The 20,558-nt window shown below is 44.0% G+C and overlaps 1 protein-coding gene across 5 annotated transcripts in view; it reads left to right on the top strand.

Moving 5' to 3' along the window:
* Camta (Calmodulin-binding transcription activator) overlaps positions 1-20,558 on the top strand; it is an 891,447-nt gene that overhangs the window by 850,375 nt on the left and 20,514 nt on the right. The gene's annotated exons all lie outside the window — the stretch shown is intronic.

Raw genomic sequence — 20,558 nt, forward strand, 5'->3', positions numbered from 1 at the left:
GCAGCACAGTGTATAATGAGAGAAAAAACCTGAGACCGTGATTTTCGATTAAAACAGCGAGTTTGCAGTGTTTTTTTATAGTTGTATTTGCAGTTTCTTGGTCTCACTTGATAGAATGGAAGACATATTACAGAAATAGAGATGATGTTGATTGGTTTTAGCACTGGAACGCTGTATAGCCCTTGTAGCTTAGCGCTTCTTTTTTATTATAATAATAATAATTTAGCACTGGAAATGGCTTGAAACTGAGCTCAAAGTAGCGGAAATGTTAAATTTTTGCCAATGTTCAAGAGTAAACAAACGACCTCACACGTCTAATACACGCCAGCTGGTGGGTCTAATATACATTCACAAATGTGGTGATGATATTTATACAATTATTACAATATTGCATAACAGTAAATCTTCTATTTTTTGGTTTGAATAAAAAATCAAAATGGAATTGATTTGTAAAGCCTCAAAACATAACTGATGAACAGAGGAAATGTTAGTTTAGTGCCAGGAATACCTACATTGTTTATTTTGGACCTTATTTTGAAATTGGAATATTCTGAACTTTGTGTTAAATTTACCAATTTCTGATCACTTTATTTTATAGTTGAAGCAGTTGACTTGGATAATGTAATTGGCCTAAAATGGGAGTCAAAGTCAGCAAAATCGCCAATTCATAAATATTGCCGACATCAAAATTCGCGAGCATAATTTTGTCCTTTTTGTTTTATTACCTTCAGAAAAAGATTCTCTACCATTTCATAAGAAAAAAATATTTTTCTCTTTTTTTTTAAATTCTTGGACCCTGGTGCGCCGCACTTTGAAATTTGGCCTCTGGACCCTGAAAGGGTTAAACATTGCCTTAACACAAGCCAGTCGTATGAGGGATCGCAAGTCCACTCGTCATGCCAGCCAAGAATTTGCGATCCCTCATATGACTGGTTTGTGTTAAGCCTACGTTTAATCATGAGGCCATGTGTATAGTGCTGTTTGAGGTACATAGTAATGCATTTTGGAGAGGATGCCAACTGATTTGGATACCTTTTTTATGCTGAATGTGGGTGTTGAATTTCAAGGTGCTGTCAAGGTACAGATCTGAGAATTTTCTTTCATTTTGTCTTAGAACCGTTAATCATAGCATTTAACTGGACATTTGCAGCTCTACTTCCGAACATGTAGGTCTTATCAGTGTTGATTATTATTATTATTATAATCAAAAAGAAGCGCTAAGCCACAAGGGCTATACAGCGCTGCAGGGTAGGGAAGGAAGCGAGGGTATTGGATGGCAGAAGGGAGGAGGGATGATCAGTAGGTTACAGAAAACAGCGGGGCAGGGGATAGTACGGGGGTAGAGGGTAGCAAGAGATTGAAGTAGAAAGGGCTGAAGGTATCAGAATTTGTGAAGTAAGTCAGTTGTTGTCAAAAAGTCAATGAGAGAGTCTGGATGAAAGGTGGGTCCATCAGCGAGAAGAGAAGGTAAAGAGAGAGCAGCAGAGCGAAGACGACGACAGAGGTAAATTCTGCGTGCTCGTTGATAAAGTGGGCAGTCCAACAGAATGTGGCTGGCTGATAATGGAACTTGACAATTCTCACAGAGAGGAGCAGGGCGCCTCTCCGTGAGATATCCATGAGTAAGACGAGTATGGCCAATGCGAAGACGGGAGAGAGTAGTCTCCCAACCTCGACACTGGTGATAAGACGGCCAGTAACCTATACTCGGTTTAATAGATTGAAGTTTGTTGCCGAGCATAGTAGACCAACGTTGTTGCCAATGGGTGTGAAGTTGGGAAGATATTGCAGCAAAATAGTCTGTAAATGGAATACCTCTACATGAAACTGGTAGGTCATGTACTGCTGACCGCGCAGCAGTGTCTGCCTGTTCATTGCCCTGTACGTCAACATGACCAGGGACCCAACAAAAAACAATATCTTTATGCTTGGTAAAGATGCGGCGTAGCCAAAGTTGGATACGGAGGACTAAGGGGTGAGGTGTATCAAATTTCTGTATAGCCTGTAAAGCACTAAGGGAGTCTGAGACTACCACAAATGATGACACAGGCATAGATGCAATACGGATAAGTGCTGTAAGGATGGCATACAATTCAGCAGTAAAAATACTAGCCGAAGATAGTAAATGCCCTTGTACGACGCTGTCCGGAAACACTGCTGCGAATCCTATGCCGTCAGAAGACTTAGAGCCATCTGTGTACACAGCAATGGCATGAGAATGAGAGTGAAAGTGGTTAAGAAAATGAGAGCGGGAAGCGACCGTAGACAGTTGGGCTTTCGAGCAAGGGAGAGAGAAAGAACAGACTCAAACTTCCCAGGGGGGTAGGGAAAAGTGAGATGCTACATGTACATAGAAAGGTGGTAATTGAAGAGAAGACAAGAGCGAATGAAGGCGAAGAGAGAAGGGACGGAGTAAACAGGGGCGGCGAACAAATAAAGAATGTCTACTAATATCAGTGACCATTCTATAAATGGAAGGATTGCGGAGATCATGAGAGCATACATAGTAGCGAAGGCAATGGGCATCACGGCGATCGGATAAGGATGGAACATTCGCTTCTGCATAGAGGCTCTCGACAGGGGAGGAGCGAAAAGCACCAAGGCATAAACGTAATCCTTGATGATGAATGGGGTTAAGGCTAGAGAGAGTAGCAGGAGATGCTGCTGAATAGATCTGGTCACCATAATCAAGTTTCGATAAGATAAGGGTGGAATGTAGGCGAAGGAGGGTTCGACGATCAGCTCCCCATGAAAGATGAGCAAGGGTTTTAAGGAGGTTCAGCCGGCTGTGGCAAGTTGCCTTCAGAGAGGTAATGTGAGGTTTCCAGGATAACCTACGATCAAAGAGGAGGCCCAGAAACTTGACTGTATCACGTTCAGGGATACGGGAGCCATAGAGGTACAAAGGATGATCGGAGATGACAGAGTGTCTAGTGAAAGTAATTTGGTGGGTTTTAGTGCTGGAAAATTTAAACCCACGTGTGGTGGCCCAATTGGAAACACGGTCGACTGCATGCTGGAGAGAAACTATAATAAGGTGACAGTCAGCGCCTGCACAGGCAATAGCGAAGTCATCAACATAGAGTGATGACCAAATATTTGATGGAAGACTAGAGGCCAAATCATTAATAGCAAGGAGAAAAAGTGTTGTGCTCAGAACACATCCCTGGGGGACACCTTCAGCTTGGATAAAGTCCGGGGAGAGCACATTATTAACCCGAACATGGAAATGCCTGTCAGTTAAAAAGTTCTTAAGGAAGGATGGTAGATTGCCTTGAAGGCCTAAGGAGTGGGCTTGGGCTAAAATATTATACCTCCAAGTTGTGTCATATGCCTTCTCAAGGTCAAAAAATATGGCAATAACTGAGTGGTTATTCGCAAAGGCATTACGAACTTATGTATCCAAGCATAGTAAGGGGTCTATGGTAGAACGTCCCTTACGAAAGCCATATTGACGAGTGGAGAGACTAGTGTGGTATTTAGAAACACACAACAAACGTCTATTTACTAGGCGTTCCATCACTTTGCAAACTGCACTGGTAAGAGCAATGGGACGATAGTGGGAGGTTTCATGTCCCGTAGTGCCTGGTTTGCGGAAAGGGAGAACAATGGCGGATTTCCACAGCTGTGGAAGAACTCCTTGTGACCAAATAAGATTGTAAAGGCGTAATAGGACTGCAAGGGCTGACTGATGTAAATGTTGTAATATACGAATATGAATGTCGTCGGGCCCAGCTGCCGATGATCGGCAAGCTGAGAGTGTTGCTTCCAGTTCTTGAAGTGTAAAAGGCACATTATACTGTTCTTCTCTGAGAGAAGAAAAGTCCAAGGGTGCTAGCTCTCTGGCAGACTTTGAGGAAAGAAATGAGGGGCATAGATGGAGTCCCTGAGAAATACGGACCAGATGATTGCCAATTTCATTGGCAACATCTAGTGGGTTTGCTATATCAACACCGGCAACCCGCAGAACAGGAGCCGGGTCAGGAGAATATTTACCACTCAGTTTTCGTACTTTTTTCCAGACTGCACTCATAGAGGAAGCAGAGGTGATGGTGGAGACATAATCTCGCCAGCAAGTGCGTTTAGCGTCACGGATGACACAGCGAGCGATCGCACGCTTCTGCTTAAATTCAAGAAGTCTCTCTGTGGTTCTATTGTACCGGTACCTGCCCCATGCAGCGCGTTTCAAACGTACTGCATGAGCACAAGCAGGAGACCACCAAGGCACGCATTTCTGAGAATGCCTGCCCGAAGTTTGGGGTATAGAATGAGATGCTGCGGTTAAAACGGAGGACGAGAAGAGGTGTAAAAGCTCATCGATGGAGGACGAAGAAGGAACCTCTCTTAAAAACAGTTAGGTGTGAGTAAAGGTTCCAATTTGCCTGATCAAATTGCCAGCGTGGGATGCGAAGAGGTGGTGAATATGAAGGGGAAGTAAGAATGATTGGGAAATGATCGCTGTCATGTAAGTCCGGAAGAACAGACCAAGTGAAGTCTAATGCAGCGGAGGAAGAGCAGACTGAGAGATCGATGCAAGAGAGAGTGAGAGTCCGAGGATCAAAATGGGTGCGAGTACCTGTATTTAAAACATGGAGGGGGTGGGTGGCAAGAAAAGCCTCTAACTGAATGCCACGGGAATCACAGTGAGACCCCCCCAGAGGAAATGGTGGGCATTAAAATCACCAAGTAACAGAATCGGTGGTGGTAATGACGAAACAAGAAAGGCAATATCCGGAATAGATAATGCCCGAGAAGGAGAGAGATATAAAGAACAGAGCGTATACCACCTATGCAAGTGGATACGGGCTGCTGTGTAATGCAGCGAAGTACGAACAAATAGCTGATGGTACGGAATATCAGTGCGTAGAAGAAGGGCACTTTCATTAAAGGTCCCATCAGGAAAAGGATCTGAAGAATACAATAAATTATAGCCTGAGATGGGAGAGATAACAGCAGAGTGTAATTTTGGTTCCTGTAAGCAAACACCAACAGGGGAAAACTGGGAGAGTAACATCTGAAGCTCACCCCGATTACCCCTGAGGCCGCGTATATTCCACTGTAAATAGGCCATGACTGGCAATGATGAAGATACCTGAAATCCGCAGGTAAGGGTTCCTACGGACTAGAGGGGTTAGAAAAGTCCACATGCGGAGGCAGTGGAAAACGTTCAAGCAGCGAAGGAACGGTGCGTTGTGAAGAAAGGAGTTGCGCAGATGGAGTAGAGGAGAAGGAGCGGAGGGTGGATCAGTGTCCATTGATGGTTTGGTCTCTGCAATATATTCAGAGATTGCTTCAAGTGTTTCAGAATTCAGAGACGTCGTATGGGAGACAATATTGGAAATGGCAGGGGGAGGATGAGTAAAGATTGGAACTGTAATGGACTGTACCAAGGTAGGGGGGGACGGAAGGGTGGAGGGAACTGGAGAAGCGTGGAAGGGGACAGAAGAGGCAGAAACCTGGGAGGTGGCCGAAGAGGAAGAAACTTGGGAGGGAACAGGGGAGGAAGGTACAGTACGAGGAGGAGGGTGAACCTCTACACTTGTAACAGAGCCAGTGAGAGGGGGAGAACCAGGTACAGAGACAGGGAAGGGAAAATGAGGAGGTGGAAGATGGGTAGGAGGTGTTAACGGACCTTTTTTTGACTTTTGAGAAGTAGAGGGACGATTGGGAGGTGGTGTCATACGAGATCTCGTCGCTACTGAGGCTTGTGAGAGAGAACACGAAGAAGCAAGATCAGACTGAGACGTTGAAGTAGGGACGTCTGAGCCGAGGACAGCAAAAGAATTAGCTACAGGAGTGACTATGGGAGAGGTAACCACAGAAGTGGGTGCAGAAGATGGGATACCAGAAGTGGGGGGACGTTTTGAAACACGGGAATAAGAAACACGAGGTAGTCTCCCTTGGAGGCGGAGATGAGAAACTGCCATGACATAAGGGAGACCTTCTGCCTCTTTGAGGTAATGGATTTCCCGCTCGTTTAAGTAGACTTGACAACGGCGAGAGTACGAAGGGTGAGCCTCATGACAATTAAGGCAAGAGGGAGGTCGAATGCAAGACATATTAGAATGGTCATTGGCACCACAGACTGGGCATTCGGCGATAGATCTGCAATATTTCGCTGGATGGCCAAATCGCCAGCAATTTCTACACTGTTGCGGTGTAGGGATCACCTTTCGAACTTGTAACCGATGTCCTGCTACATAAACTGAGGATGGGAGTTCATGGCTGTCAAAAGTTAAACGAGCCACATTGCTAGGGTATCGTCTCCGCCTGCGGGCAGGAAGAACGTAAGTGTCTACCTTGAGGATTGGGAGATCTTGGAGTTCCAGTTGTTCAAGAATGTCAGTGCCACATGTCTGGAAATTTTGTTGAACTATGGTATGGGGCAGAATGATGGTACCACTACAAAAATTGAGGGAATGATGCTTTTCAATAGTTACAGGAACAGTATCGATATGGGAAAGACAAGAAAGCTCATGAGCCTGGGTAGCATTCTGTACGGTGATGATGCGCGTACCACTCTTAAGAGCATGAAAAGAAATATCTTTACCAACATGGCGTAGGAGTGCCTTGCCAATACTGTGGTCAGAAAGATAGGCAGTAGAGGAAGTCGGTCGTAAAGTGAAGAATTTAGTCCATTGTGCAGTCTGAAACCGAGCGTGGAAAGGTAGTGAAGGACGTGTCAATCTTTTCTGAGAAGAACGAGAAGGTGGAGAAGTATCATCAGCAGGTAATTATCGTTGTCGTTTAGGCGTGGGACCAGAGTTGGTCCGACGTGGAACGGGCCGGCGATTTGAAAATTGCCACACCATAGAGGGAGAGGCCGGAAGCATAGTCAGAGGAGAGCGAAGGTCAGATAAATCGAAGGAGTCAGTCGAGGCCTCAGTACCTGAAGCGGGTGAGGAAACAGCACCGGCAAGAGGTACAGAGGCATGAGGAGTGTCCGAAGAGTGGTCCAAAGATGAGGCGGGGTCAGAACGGGGTGCGGTATCAAGAAGGGGCCCGGGGGTAGCAGGTTCATGGACTAGGGCTGCCATGGTTAGGTTACTTCTTTCTTTTTGTTTTTAAGAAAAAAAAAAAAAGAATAAAAAAAGGGGGGACCGGGGAGGGATAGTTCCTAGGAGGAATGAAAGGGCCAGAAATCTCCCTCCGCGCCCAAGAGGACCTCATCACCGCAAGTAGTGCAGATGCAGCATGGAACCCGTGCCATACCCTACCCATCATGCCAGTAAACCGGCAATCCGGGATAGCAACCTCACATCTGCCGAGCTACCTCGGTGGACAAAAGAGAGGGCGGCCGGAAATCCGCCACAAAGCATACCTCCTTCGGCCACCACCCCCGGAATCCGAAAGGTGGCTTCCAGAGATACACCCGTCGCCCGAGAGACACCCAAAGCCACCCTCCGGGATACCGGAGAGGGATCAGGACATCCCCAGGCAATCCAGAGTCCACAGCAAACTACGCCACCGCCAAGAACCTCAAAGGAATGGGATGGACCCCGGTACCCTTTCCCCTACCTAGGAACTAGCGTGCCTGTGGAAAAAAAAAAAAAGGCCAAAAGGGAGGGGTGGGGAGGAGGAGGAGGAAAGGAAAAAGGGGAGGATGGGATAGGGAACGGGGGATTGGGGGGTAATTAGGTTCGGTCTGAGGAAGTAGACCGACAGGTCTAATTCCTGAGACCAAGAGCCTCTTCACCACGCCAAGGAGCCCCCCTTGAAGAGGAGTTTATTGATAGTCATCCAGGTGGACATCTTTATGAATTCATTGACAGTGTTATTTATACTTGAGAAATCGTAAGAACACGATGCAAACAAGTCATGGTACGGGTGGAGCTGGAACTCGTGGCAAGCGAATCATGAAACGTCAGGCCAGTGGCTTATGTGCTGGCCTGAAGTTTTAAGACGCGCTTGCCACAAGTTCAAGTCTCTCTCATACAGAGTTTGTATTTGGGTGGGCAATGACTAAAGTCTGCAAACAGAAGAGGTCTAAGTTGAGATGCATTTGTAAGATCAGTGATGTATATTGCTGTATGACCCTTTAAGAGTTTAGATATTGGTTATGATTATAGTTATAATGAAAATGATGTATATGAGGAAAAAGCAGAGGGCTGAAAACACTGCCTTGGGACAACCCTGTGTTGATAGGTCACTTTGACAAGGTTATGCCCTTAGAGACAAATTGGTGACTTAGGGTAGGACTAAAGGTATTCAAGTGTATTACGTCTGATACTATAATCTAGCTTGGCTTAGCGCCTCTTTTTGATTATAATAATAATAATATAATCTAACTTAATATGCAGGTTGTGGTTCACTGTATTGAATGCTTTGTTAAACTGCAAAGAGGCCAAATGGATATTCTCAGTACCTGCACACAGCAAGTCTAGCATTATAATTTTTTTTCTGTGCTTTTATTTGGCCTGAAACCAAACTGGCAGAGGGTAGATATATTGAGCAAGGCTACGATTATTATTATTATTATTATAATCAAAAAGGAAGGGCTATACAGCACTGCAGGGCAGGAAGGAAGCGAGGGTATCAGGTGGTAAAAGGGAGATGGACGAGTAATAGATTACGGAGAACAGAGGGGCAGTGGATGGTGAAAGGGTAAAGGGCAGCAAGAGACTGAGCTAGAAAGGGCTGAGGGGAGTGCGAAAGGTATCATCAGAGTTTGTGGAGTAAATCAGTCGTTGTCAAGAAGTCAATGAGAGAGTCAGGATTAAAGGAGGGTCCATCAGCAAGAAGGGAAGGTAAAGAGAGAGTAGTAGAGTGGAGACGACGACGGAGGTAAATTCTGCGTGCTCGTTGATAGAGAGGGCAGTCTAACAGAATGTGGCTAATCGATATGGGAACTTGACACTGCTCACAGAGAGGAACAGGGTGCCTCTCCATGAGATACCCATGGGTAAGACGAGTGTGGCCAATGCGAAGGCGGGAGAGAGTGGTCTCCCAGCCTCGGCACTGATGACAAGAAGACGGCCAGTAACCTATGCTCAGTTTAATAGAATGAAGTTTGTTACCAAGCAGAGTTGACCAACGTTGTTGCCAACGGGTATGAAGGTGGGTAGCTATTGTAGCAAAATAGTCCAGAAATGGAACACCTCTATAGGAAATTGGTAGGTCATGTACTGCTGACCGCGCAGCAGTGTCTGCCTGTTCATTGCCCTGTATGTCAACATGACCAGGGACCCAACAAAAAACAATATCTTTATGTTTGGTAGAGATACAGCATAGCCAAAGTTGGATACGGAGAACTAGGGGGTGAGATGTATCAAATTTTCGTATAGCCTGTAGAGCACTAAGGGAGTCTGAGACTACCACAAATGATGACACAGGCATAGATGAGATACAAATAAGTGCTGCAAGAATGGCATACAATTCAGCAGTAAAAATGCTAGCCGAAGAAAGTAAATGCCCCCGCACGACGCTGTCCGGAAATACTGCTGCGAATCCGACGCCATCTGAAGACTTAGAGCCATCTGTATACACAGCGATGGCATGAGAATGAGAGTGGAAGTGATCAAGAAAAAGAGAGCAGGAAGCCACCATAGGCAGTTGGGCTTTCGAGCAAGGGAGTGAGAAAGAACAGACCCGAACAGCTGGAACTTCCCAGGGGGTAGGGAAAAGTGAGATGCTACATGAACATATAAAGGTGGTAACTGAAGGGAAGACAAGAGCGAATGTAGGCAAAGAGAAAAGGGATGGAGCAAACAGGGGCAGCGAACAAATAAGAATGTCTACTAATATCGGTGACCATTCTATAAATGGAAGGATTGTGGAGATCGTGAGAGCGTACATAGTAGCGAAGGCAATGGGTATCACGGCGATCAGACAAGGATGGAACATTTGCTTCTGTATAGAGGCTCTCAACAGGGGAAGAGCGAAAAGCACCAAGGCATAAACGTAATCCGTGGTGATGTATGGGGTTAAGGCTAGAGAGAGTAGCAGGAGAGGCAGCTGAATAAATCTGGTCACCATAATCGAGTTTCGATAAAACGAGGGCTGAATGTAGGCGAAGCAGAGTTCGACGATCAGCTCCCCAGGAAAGATGAGCAAGGGTTTTAAGAAGGTTTAGCCGGCTGTGACAAGTTGCCTTCAGAGAGGTAATGTGAGGTTTCCAGGATAACCGACGGTCAAAGAGAAGGCCTAGAAACCTGACTATCACGTTCGGGGATACGGGAGCCATAGAGATACAAAGGATGATCGGAGATGACAGAGCGTCTAGTGAAAGTAATCTGGTGAGGTTTGGTACTGGAAAATTTAAACCCATGCGTGGTGGCCCAAGTGGAAACATGGTTGACCGCATGCTGGAGAGAAACGGCAATAAGATGACAGTCAGCGCCTGCACAAGCAATAGCGAAGTCATCAACATAGAGTGATGACCAAATATGGGGTGGAAGAACAGAGGCCAAATCATTTATAGCAAGGAGAAAAAGCGTTGTGCTCAGAACACATCCTTGAGGGACTCCTTCAGCTTGGATGAAGTCTGGGGAAAGCACATTATTGACTTGAACATGGAAATGTCTGTCAGCTAAAAAGGTCTTAAGGAAGGATGGGAGATTGCCTCTGAGGCCTAAGGAGTGGGCCTGGGCCAAAATATTATACCTCCAAGTTGTGTCATATGCCTTCTCAAGGTCAAAAAATATGGCAATAACTGAGTGATTATTCGCAAAGGCATTACAAACATACGTATCCAAGCATAGTAAGGGGTCTATGGTAGAACGGCCTTTACGAAAACCATATTGACTAGCGGAGAGACTGTTGTGTCTCTAAATACCACATTAAACATAGATTTACCAGACGTTCCATCACTTTGCAAACTGCACTAGTAAGAGCGATGGGACGATAGCGGGAGGCATCATGTCCTGTAGTACCCGGCTTGCGGAAAGGGAGAACAATGGCCGATTTCCACAACTGGGGAAGAACTCCTTGTGCCCAAATAAGATTGAAGAGGTGTAAGAGGACTACAAGGGCTGACTGATGTAAATGTTGTAACATACGAATATGAATGTCGTCAGGCCCAGCTGCTGATGATCGGCAAGCTGAGAGTGTTGCTTCCAGTTCTTGAAGTGTAAAAGGTACATTATACTGTTCTTCTCTGAGAGAAGAAAAGTCCAAGGGTACTAACTCTCTGGCAGACTTTGAGGAAAGAAACGAGGGGCATAGATGGAGCCCCCGGGAAATGCGGACCAGATGAGTGCCAATTTCGGTGGCAACGTCAAGAGGGTTTGCAACATCAACACCAGCGACCCGTAGAACAGGAGCCGGGTCAGGAGAGTATTTACCACTCAATTTCCTCACTTTTTTCCAGACTGCACTCATAGAGGAAGCAGAGGTGATGGTGGAAACATAGTCTCGCCAGCAAGTGCGTTTAGCGTCACGGATGACACGGCGAGCGATCGCACGCTTCTGCTTAAAATCAAGAAGTCTCTCATCGGTTCTACTGTACCGGTACCTGCCCCATGCAGCGCGTTTCAAACGTACTGCACGAGCACAAGCAGGAGACCAAGGCACGCACTTCTGAGAACGCCTGCCTGAGGTTTGGGGTATAGAATGAGAAGCTGCGGCATAAACTGACGTCGAGAAGAGGTGTAGGAGCTCATCAATGGAGGATGAAGAAGGAACCTCACTAAAAGCAGTGAGTTTTGAGTTAAGGTCCCAATTTGCCTGATCAAATTGCCAGCGAGGGCTACGGAAAGGTGGTGAATAGGAAGGTGAAGTAAGAATGATCGCTGTCATGTAAGTCCGGTAGAACAGACCACGTGAAGTCTAGTGCAGTGGAGGAAGAGCAGACTGATAGATCGATGCAAGAGATAGTACGAGTACGAGGATCAAAATGGGTGGGAGTACCCGTATTTAAAACATGGAGGGGGTGAGAGGCGAGAAAAGCCTCCAACTGGATGCCACGTGAGTCACAATGAGACCCCCCCAGAGGAAATGGTGGGCATTGAAATCACTAAGTAACAGAAGTGGCGGTGGTAAGGATGAAACTAGAAAAGCAAAATTTGGGATAGAAAATGCTCGAGAAGGAGAGAGAGATAAAGATACTGTATACCTCTTATTCAAGTGGATACGGGCTGCAGTGTAATGCAGCGAGGTATGGACAAATAGTTGACAGTACGGAATATCATTGCGTAGAAGAGCACTTTCATTAACGGTCCCATCTGATAAAGGATCCGAAGAATACAATAAATTATAGCCTGAGAGAGGTTGGAAAACAGCTGAGTGTAATTTTGGTTCTTATAAGCAAGCACCAACAGGGGAAAACCTGGAAAGCAACAGCTGAAGCTCACCCCGATTACCCGAGGCAGCGGATATTCCACTGTAAATAGGCCATGATTGGCAATGAAGAAATACCAGGAATCCATAGGGAAGGGCACCTACGGACTAGAGGGGTTAGGAAAGTCAACATGTGGTGGCATTGGAAGGCGTTCAAGTAGCGAAGGAACGGAGCATTGCGAAGAGTGGAGTTGTGGAGATGGAGGAGAGGGAAGAGAAGGAACAGGAGGTGGATCATGTCCATTGAAGGTTTAGTCTGCAATATATTCTGAAATGGCTTCAAGTGTTTCTGAATTCAAAGATGTATGGGAGACAATATTGGAGGTAGAAGGAGGAGAGTGAGTAAAGATTGGGACAGTAATGGACTGTACCAAAGTAGGGGGGGACGAAAGAGTGTAGGGGACTGGAGAAGAAGTGTGGGAGGGGGACGGGGGTGGAAGGCATAGTACGAGGAGGAGGGTGAACCTCCACACTTGTAATAGAGCCAGATAGAGGGGAAGAACTAGGTACAGAGACTGGAAAGGTGAAGTGCGGAGGTGGAAGAAGGGAAGGAAGGGGCAACGAAGATTTGAGCACTGGGTTTTTTTTGGACTTCTGAGAAGTAGAGGGGCGATTGGTAGAAGGTGTTGTACGGGGTCTTATCGATACCGGGGCTTGTGAGGAAGGACGTGAAGATGCGAGATCAGACTGAGTTGTAGTCGGGACGTCAAGAGCCAAGGACAGCAAAAGGATTAGATGCCAGAGTGGCTATGGGAGGGGTAACAACAGAGGAGGCTGCAGAAGATGGGACTCCAGAAGTGGGGGGACATTTTGAAACACGAGAATAAGAAACACGGGGTAGTCTCCCTTGGAGGCGGAGATGAGTAACTGCCATAGCATAAGGGAGACCTTCTGCTTCTTTGAGGCATCGGATTTCACGCTCATTCAAGTATACCTGGCAACGGCGAGAGTACGAAGGATGAGCCTCATTACAATTAAGGCAAGATGGAGGTTGACTGCAAGATGTATTAGAATGGTCGTCGGCACCACAGACTGGGCACTCGGCCATAGATCTGCAATATTTTGCTGGGTGACCAAAACGCCAGCAAGTTCTACACTGTTGCAGTGTAGGGATCACCTTTCGAACTTGTAACCGATGACCCGCAACATAAACAGAGGGCGGGAGTTCACGGCTGTCGAAAGTTAATCGAGCCACATTGCAAGGGTAACGTCTCCGCCTGCGGGCAGGAAGGATGTAAGTGTTTACTTTGAGGATTGGGAGATCCTGGAGTTCCAGCTGTTCAAGAATGTCATTGCCACATGACTGGAAATTCTGCTGGACTATGGTATGGGGCAGAATGACAGTACCACTACAAGAATTGAGAGAAAGATGTTTTTCAATAGTGATAGGAGTAGTATCGATATGCGAAAGGAGAGAAAGATCATGAGCTTGGGTAGCATTCTGGACAGTGACGATGCGCGTACCGCTCTTGAGAGCATGAAATGAAATATCTCTACCTACATGGCGCAGGAGCGCTTTGCCAATACTATGGTCAGAAAGATAGGCAGAAGAAGAAGTCGGTCTTAAAGTAAAGAATTTAGTCCATTGTGTGGTCCGAAACTGAGCGTGGAGAGGAAGTGCATGACGTGTCGGTCTTTTCCTAGTAGAATGGGAAGGTAACGAAGGGACATCAGGAGATTGTCGTTGGCGTTTAAGAGTAGGACAGGAGTTGGTCCGTCGTGAAACGGGCTGGCGATTCGAAAATTGCCGTACCGTAGAGGCCGGAAGCATAGCCGAAGGAGAGCGGAGGTCAGACAAATCGAAGGAGTCAGTCGAAGCCCTGGTACCTGAAGCAGGTGAGGAAACAGCACCAGCAAGAGGTACAGGAGTGTCTGAAGAGTGGTCAAAAACCAAGGCAGGGTCAGAATGGGGTGCGGTATCAAGAAGGGGCCCGGGGGTAGTGGGTTCATGGATTGGGTTCTCCATGGTTAGGTTACTCCTTTGCTTTTTGTTTTTAAGGAAAAGGGGGGAGCGGGGAGGAATAGTTCCCAGGAGGAATGAAAGGGCCGGAAATCTCCCTCCGCACCCAAGAGGACCTCAGCACCGCTAGTAGCGCAGATGCAGCATGGAACCCGTGCCATACCCTGCCCTTCACGCCAGTAAACCAGCAATCCGGGATAGCAACCTCACATCTGCCGAGCTACCTCGGTGGACAAAAGAGAGGGCGGCCGGATATCCGCCACAAAGCATGCCACCACCCCCGGAATCCGAAAGGTGGCTTCCAGAGATACACCCGTCGCCTGAAAGACATCCAAAGCCACTCTCCGGGATACCGGAGAGGGATCGGGACATCCCCAGGCGATCCAGATTCCACGGCAAACTACACCACCGCCAAGAACCCCAACAAATGGGATGGACCCCAGTACCCTTTCCCCTACCTAGAAACTAGCACGCCTGTGGGAAAAACCCAAAGGCCAAAAAAAGGGAGGGGTAGGGAGGAGAGATTGGGGGGTAATTAGGTTCGGTCTGAGGAAGAAGATCGACAGGTCTAATTCCTCAGACCAAGAGCCTCTTCACCACGCCAAGGAGCCCCCATTGAAGAGGAGCAAGGCTACGAAAGTGTAGTATCTACTTTTTTTTTTATGATAATTTTGGCAAGTTAGCTATAGGTCTTATTCAGATTGGTTGGATGTCCATGAATTGGGGGTATGATAATCTAGCATTTTTAAATTTCTTATTTTCTATAATTGAGAAAAATAAATCTATGGGAATTTCACTCCACCTTTCAAATTTCCCATTTTCTGTAATTTATTTACAATTTGTGCACACATACAGAGGTACAAAAAAAATACAGATAAGAGCAGCATGCCAAAGCCACTTATACTATGCATAGCATTACGGGCTGGCTTAAGATTAACTAAGTAATGATGAAATCAGTGATAAAACATTAATGTAAACAGATTACTATAAAGCACAAGTGAGTATTACAAAGACAGGTCATATGGTTGCATGCATTGTTGTACATTCAGTCGTATGGAGTATTCTGTTAGGTAGTGTATTTAAAAAATAATAAAGTTAGATTGGGTTTTAGGTTTAACATTTATGTGATATAATTGTGAGAAACATTTAAGATATACAATTTATAAGGTTCAGTTATTCAGTATTTATTTGGTTTTGGGCGAGTAAGTGATCTTTGAGAAGAGACTTGAATTTATAAACAGGTAGTGTTTCTTTTATATTTACAGGTAATGAATTCCAGATTTTAGGGCCTTTTATGTGCATTGAGTTTTTGCATAGTGCAAGATGGACACGAGGAACATCAAAGAGTGATCTGTGCCATGTGTTCTGTTGAGGTTGGCAAGGAGATGTTTCAGGGGAGGGTTAATATCAGAGTTAAGTGTTCTATGTATGTAATAGGTGCAGTAATAAGTATGGATGTTTTGTATGGCGAGTAGGTTTAGTGTATTGAATATTGGTGGAGTGTGCTGCCTGTAGTGAGAATTTATCATTCTAACTGCAGCCTTTTGTTGGGTAATTAGTGGTCTGAGATGGTTAATTGTTGTTGAGCCCCATGCACAAATTCCATAGGCGAGATAGGGGTAAATAAGAGTGAGATATAGGGCCAGGAGGGCTGACTGTGGAGCATAGTACCGTATCTTCGATAGTATGCCTACAGTCTTGGAAATTTTCTTAGAAATTTGTTGTATATGTGTATGAAATTTGAGTCTATTATCAAGGTGGATTCCTAAGAATTTTCCTTCTGTTAGCTTTGTGATAGGTGATCCGTTTATCATTATGTTAGGAGGGACATCTGTAGCTCTGTTACCAAACTGAATGAAGTAGGTTTTGTCAATGTTTAGTGTAAGTTTGTTAGTCCTCATCCAGGTAGATATTTTCTGTAATTCGGTATTGGCTAGCGTGACTGGGCTCGGATGGGAGAAGACGTATGTAGTGTCATCTGCAAATAGTGTGGGTTTGAGTAATTGCGAAGCATTTGGTAGGTCATTTATGTATAGGAGAAAGAGAAGAGGGCCAAGGACACTTCCCTGTGGGACACCAACTGTAATTGGTTGTGCAGAAGAGTTTGCCCCATTTGCGTACACATATTGGCTTCTGTTGCTGAGGTATGACTTGAGGTAGTTGAGGGAGTGCCCTCTTATACCATAGTGTGACAATTTTACGTGGAGCAAGTCATGGTCAACTGTATCAAAAGCTTTACGTAAGTCAATGAAGATCCCCAGTGGGACTTCTTTTTTCTCTATTGCAGTGTATATATGTTCTAGCATGTGTATAATAGCATCATTAGTATTTTTATTAGGCCTGAATCCAAATTGGCAGGGGTTGAGTATGTTTTGGGAGATAAGGTAGGAGTAGATTCGTTTATGAATTAATTTTTCGAAGATTTTTGAGAGAGGGTGTAAGTTGGATATTGGCCTATAGTTATTCAACTCTGTTTGGTCTCCTCCTTTGTGGATCGGGGTGACCCTTGCTATTTTGAGAACTGTAGGGAAGGTGGAGGATTCAGTGGATTTGTTAAAGAGTGGTGATAGCACTTGTGACACTTTTTTGTATATAAAGGGTGGTAAGGTATTTAAATCTCCTGCCTTGTTTTTTAGTGCGTTGATAATAAGGGAGACTTCGTATGGGTTAGTTGGAGCTAGGAACAGTGTGTTCGGGTTTTGCCGGTGAGGTAGTCATTTGGTGGGGTATCTGAGCTTGGGATTTTATTGGCAAGGTTTTGTCCTATAGTGGAGAAGAAATCATCGAGTCTGTTGGTGGGAGTTGGGGTTCATCTGATTTTGCTAATTTTATTTCGCTATTTCGTGATATCTTTTTTGTTCCCAGAATTTCTGATAGGGTTTTCCAGGTCTTCTTTATATCACCTCGTAAGTTGAATAATCTGTTCTCATAATACAATTTTTTTGCCCTTATCAGGCTGGTTAGGATTGACGAGTAACATTTTGTTTGGTCTCTGGTTATGCGACCCATTCTGTACTGTTTTTCATATTGGTGTTTTGTATTTATGGATTTGAGAATGCTGGGTGTTAGCCAGGGACTGTTCAGTCTCTTAGCTGTCATCTGTTTAGTTTTTTTAGGGCAGTGCTTGTTATAGAGGTACTGTATTGGGTCTTTTTTAGAAAATTATTAATACATTCGTCAATATCTGTATAGATTTCTAGCTCAGTGTGCCAGTCAATGTTTGCTACTGCTGTTGTGAAGTTATTAATGGCTGCCTCATTGTGAAGTCTGAAGGTGACTTTAGTAGTGTCTTGGGGTAGTTTACCAAGAGTTATGAGGAAAGTAGGGTAGTGGTCTGTGGTATTATCTGTAATTATGCCTGATTTTAAAGGGGATATGGTGGTGGTCAAGTAGGGAAACACTAGTCTCTGTAACTCTTGTTACTGTTGGTAGCAACATTCAGTAACGTGTGGGTCCTGGTCTTGCAGGAGATTTATATTGAAGTCACCTGAGAGTAGTAAGTGATCTTTGTTCATGCATGCATCAGTTATCATACTTCCTAGGTTTTGACTAAATTGGCTAATGTTTGACTGTGGAACTCTGTAGATGTTTATCAATGTGAGAGGTTTTTGTAGGTATTTGGCTATTATATATTCCCCATGTTCATCCCTTGTGCAAGTATTAGTGATACATTCTAGTTGGTCTGGCCTACAGTTGTGTATGGCTGTGTAACCAGGAATGGCATAGACATCTGTACTATCAGGCTTTAGCCAGGTTTCAGTTAGTAATGCTATGAGGTCATCGTAATGCTTGCTTAAAGATCTGATGTTGTTGTTGGCACTGAGAAGTGCCTTTGATTGTTCTGCAGTGTAGTAATTACAGTAACTGTTTGATTCATTTAAGTCATTAAATAAGAGGTTGGTATCAGGATCAATGTTTGTAATCATAAGATTTGTAGTGAATCTATAGTTAGAATTAAGTATAAAACAAAGTAAATAGTCTTAAGCTAAAAAAAAATAGCACCTGAATTATTTAACAAATGTAAAATAATGAGCTAAGGTAGTTTTTTTTTTTTTTAAGCTAAAATAAAGGAGACAATATAAAAGGGACTAAAACAAATAAAGTGATGATCAAATAATGGAGCTTGGGAATATGATAGTAGGTAGTACTATAAAGGTAATTCTTTAAAGTTAGAATTATAGTATAAAATTATAATATAAAAGGGACTAATATAAGTTGTGGTGAACAATAAAGTGGTAATCAAATAAATGAGCTTTGGAATATAATGGCAAAATTGTGAACTTATTCTACTTAAGCACCTAAGAATAGCACCTTGATTATTTTAACAATTGTGAATATATAAACTAGGGTAGTTATATAAAGCTAAAATAAAGGAGAAAATATATAAGGGACTAAAATTAAGTAATGGTAAACAAAGTTAAATGGACAGATGGTCACTATGAAATAATATTGGTTTAGGAGTAAGATCTGATTTGTAATATTAAATAAATTGAGCAGTTTATTGCACAATAAAAAGTAAAAAAATAATGAGGTAGTTGGTACTAGCTAGCAAAAGATAGTTTTGGTACTTGCAAAAAAGTAATTGGAATATACACTAATTGCATACACAATGAAAAGTGACTAAAAAACAAGTAGTGATAAACAAAATTAAATGGACAGGTAAGAATAATGAATATTATTAATTTGGAGTAAGATTTGACTTGTAATTTAAAATTATGAGCAATTAATAGCAGTAAGAAAGAAGTATAGAGTATTGGAGGTAGTTGGTATTAGCTAGTGATGAAAAATAATAATGCACAATATAATAGTAACGTACACTATATGCACCACACGTATATATGTATTAAGGGCACTTATCTAATCTGTTACAGAAATGTCAGCTTTTCTAAGGTAGAGAAATCATGCTCGTTTGAGATGGGATATTGTTGTCCTGTTGATGTTTTTCTTACTAGTATTTTCCCATCTCGCGTGAAACACTGATGTATTTTGTTTTCCTGTTTAAGTTTTCTCAGCCTGAACAGAAGGTTTTGACGTTTTTTTGTTAGACACTCATTTATGTACACTCCATTTTTCATTGTAATTGCTGATTTAATTAGATCCTTTCTTTTATCGTATGAATGAAGTCGGATCATTATACTGTGTTTACTTCCTGGTTTTCCTAGCAAACGTGTTTCTTTGATTTCATTGTTTTGCACGATGACTTGTACGTGGTTCTGTATTATCCTGATAGCAGTTTCTTTGCACTGTGCTTGTGTTATGTCACTAGGAATGTGTGGACTGTTTATTATAACTGCATCAGACAACTTATCTTGTTCAGTTTTGTCGTCTTGGAAATCAAGGTATTCATTTAGTCGAGTGTGCATGTTCTGATTCCAGTCCTTGATTGCTTCTTCAACCTTCATATTTATTGTTATTTGCTCAGTGTGACTGGCTATAGCTGCTTTTAGAGTATTTTCTGTGTCAACACTTCCCGATGTAATCTTCTCTTCAAGGTTTTGGATCTTGTTCTCGAGGTTGGTTATCTTGGATTCTCGTCGCTCGAGTGTTGCTTTGATATCTTTGATTTCATTTTCTAGAGCAACGATGTAGTCCTTGATATTGTCAGGAATAATCATACCTGAGTTATGGGTGAATCCTTTGAAGGTAGTGGAGTTGGAGGGGGAGTCAGCCATGTTTGTTGTTGTTCCCTGGGTGGCGGTGGTGAGGGGGGTTGATGATACACCGGCATCCTGCTGGGTAGACAAGTTGAGTTCTAGGGTCCTTGCTGTTATTCTATTATTACTGGTGTTGTTTCTTCTGCGATATCACTGAAGTAGATACTGTGTAGCAATGGAGGAGAAGGCTTGTTTTCTCGGAGCTTGGGTTAAGTGGTTGTCTGGCAGCGGAGGCAGTGTTTGGGTTAGCAGGGCTGTCTTCCTTAGATCTTCTAATTTTGTCAAGATTTGGGTTACATTCTTAGTATTCTTGGGTCATGTTGTGGTCTACGTGGGTTCATGTAGTTGAACTTTCACTTAGGCCATCACAAGTTTTGACGAGCGATGTTTTTTTGAGAAAGAAGAGCTGGTAGGATACCGTTGCTGCCGCTGCCGCCGCCTCGTGTGCTCTGAGAAAAATAAATCTATGGGAATTTATCTCCATTATTATAATCAAAAAGCACTAAACCACAAGGGCTATACAGCGCTGCAGGGCAGGAAGCGAGGATATCGGGTGGCATAAGGGAGAGGGACAAGTAGTAGGTGGCAGTGCATAGTGAAAGGGTAGAGGGCAGCATAAGATTGAGGTAGAAAGGGCTGAGGGGAGTGCAAAAGGTATCCGAGTTTGA

The sequence above is a fragment of the Cherax quadricarinatus genome, chromosome 39, assembly GCF_038502225.1.
Source record: "Cherax quadricarinatus isolate ZL_2023a chromosome 39, ASM3850222v1, whole genome shotgun sequence".
Classification (NCBI taxonomy): Eukaryota; Metazoa; Arthropoda; class Malacostraca; order Decapoda; family Parastacidae; genus Cherax; species Cherax quadricarinatus.